The 2,491-nt window shown below is 44.2% G+C and overlaps 1 pseudogene; it reads right to left on the reverse strand.

Moving 5' to 3' along the window:
• Positions 1-207: 207 nt before the first annotated feature.
• Positions 208-1,008, reverse strand: LOC116762171 (annotated as a pseudogene).
• Positions 1,009-2,491: the final 1,483 nt, after the last annotated feature.

A 2,491-nucleotide genomic window follows, 5' to 3' on the forward strand; every position in this document is an offset into this window, starting at 1 on the left:
GCAGGAGAGGTAGTCAGGGCCAGACGTCCAGGGCTGTGGATGCCTTGCTATGGACCTTAGTCTTTATCCTGAGTAATAGTTCTAAAACAGAGAATTAATATGATCAGCTAAGACATTTCTTTTAGGCTTTGAAAAAAAAAGATTTCATTAGAAACCTCCATCAAAAACAGTCTGAAATGTGTTTTGCATTATAAAGTTTTAAACATTCTATTCAAACCAACTTTCTTTAAGTAAAAACTTGATGGCATCATCAAAGCCATGTTGATACAATAATTCCATTATCCTCTTGCTTGATGGGGGAAGGGCTTGGTTAAGTCTCACCCAGTTTACCCTGAACAGTATGTCCTGGTTGGTGCTATTAACATAGAGATCCAGCTGCCTTTTGTCCTGCAGGGAGATGTCCAATCATCCACTGAATGGTGGCCTATAGGCAGGATGGGAAGGCAGATGGTGAAGTCTCCATCCACCCACTTCTTAACGAGGTCCCCCCGGAGGGAAAACTGGAGACTAAGTAGTTTTCTCTGGTCTTGGTGTTGGTGACGGAGACGTTCAGTCGGTGGTGGGCCAGCTCATGTGCGTTGCAGGGGAGAATCAACTCCATTCCACTCCTTGGATGGCAGATGACGAGCAGGACATGGCAGCAATCTTCCCTCAGCTAAGACATATTTTAAAAAGATATCTCCAATATCAAGGTAGTGGGTCCCCTTAGAGAGCTCAGTGTGGCACAGAAATATCAGTGGGCTGCCTAGATTCCCACTAATCATATTTCCTCCTCCTGGGCACTGAGAAGGACTATATTCCCCAACTTTCCTTGCAGTTATGTTGGGTCCGCGCAACTGAGATCCAGTAAAAATGATGTTCCCTCCTTTCAAGTCTGACTATAAATCACCCTGGGCAGTACTTCCACACTCTTGTTTCCCTTTCCCCAATGACAATGGTAGTTGTGGACAGAAAATGGATCCCTGATTTATCACTTACGAGACTCCCAGCAGGACCACTGACCTTCATTGCTCTATGCAATATTAATTAAAAGGAGAAAACATTTTTTATTGTATTAAGCCACAGAAATCTAGAGTTTTATTTGTTACGGTCGATCAATCCTTTTCCTTTCTAGCCTATCTTGACTAATTAATATTCTGTATTCTCATAGGAGGGAAAGTACTTCCTATGGTGTGCATGAAAGCTAAGGTTGACAAGGCATGTGATCTTGATCATTCTATTTTTGCAGAGGAGATAGTGTTGTTGGTTCTGGGACTTGTTAAGATGTTTCCTGAGAGCAGAGTGCTTTGATTCTGTCAATGTGACAGCCAGCCTCCAAAATGATCCCTGATAATCTTTGCTTCCTGGTATTCATGCCTTTGTTCAGTCCTCTTTTACATTGAATTAGGGCTGACTTATGTGACCAATGGAATACTGTGGAAATGATGGGATGTGACTTCAGGTAATAAAATGCTTTGCAGCTTCTGCTTTGGTCTCTTGGATCATTCACTCTAGAAGAAGCCAGATGCCATCCCATGAAGACACTAAGCGACCCCATGGAGAGACCCACGTGGAGAGGACTGAGGCCTCCTGCCAATGTCCAGCATGGCCTTGCTAGCTGCATGTGTGAGCCACATTAGCAGCTGGTCCTCCAGCCCCAGTCAAGCCTCCGGATGACTACAGCCCTCAGCCTCCTGAGTTTTCCACCTGATGTCCCAGATGATGTGCAGCAGAAACAAGCCATCCCCACTGTGCCCTTTCGGATTCATGACCTACGAAACCATGAGAAATGCCAGCTGACTGCTGTTGATTTAGTTCAGGAAGTTTTAGGGCAGTATGTTATGCTGCCGTATACTACGACAGCCACTAATGTCGGATGGAATCAAAGAAGACCCGAAGGGGATTCCTGAACGCAAAGCGGCCTGGAGGCCTGATTCTGGGCTAGCGGGCCTGTCTGCCTCTGGTGTGGACTTCTGGCTTCTATGGTAGCTCTTCAGCAGAGCTGTGGCTGCTTCCCCTCTACTTATTCTGCCTGGCTCTAGGAGCAACCACAGTAGATGAGGCTTGTGTTCTCTATGACTGGACAAAGAACCTGGGGCACCTTCTCTCACTGAATGATGAGCTTTCTAAGTAGAATGGCAAGACATTTCTTTTAAGGTGTGCTGTTGTTATTTAATCCCTAATTTGAATTATCTTGCAAGTCAAATGGAATTAGAAAGAGAGTGTTAGCCTGTTTTAGAGACGCGTTCCTTGTCACAGATTGAACTAAAATGAAGGTTCTATTGGCCAATCCATTTTCTTTCTTTTAGAAACTGCGACTGGGTAATCACGTAGTGAGAAGATCACTGGATTGAAAGTCAAATGACTTTGTCTCAAGCCCTGACCATACCTTTTGACAGCTAGATAATGTTGAAGAGATTACTAAATATTTCCCTCACTGTAAAATTCAGGAGGTGCTGATGATACCTAAATAAAAGGAATTAGATTGTTGTGAGAGTGAGGGTAGATAATA

This window comes from Phocoena sinus, chromosome 11, assembly GCF_008692025.1.
Source record: "Phocoena sinus isolate mPhoSin1 chromosome 11, mPhoSin1.pri, whole genome shotgun sequence".
In the NCBI taxonomy this organism is placed as follows: Eukaryota; Metazoa; Chordata; class Mammalia; order Artiodactyla; family Phocoenidae; genus Phocoena; species Phocoena sinus.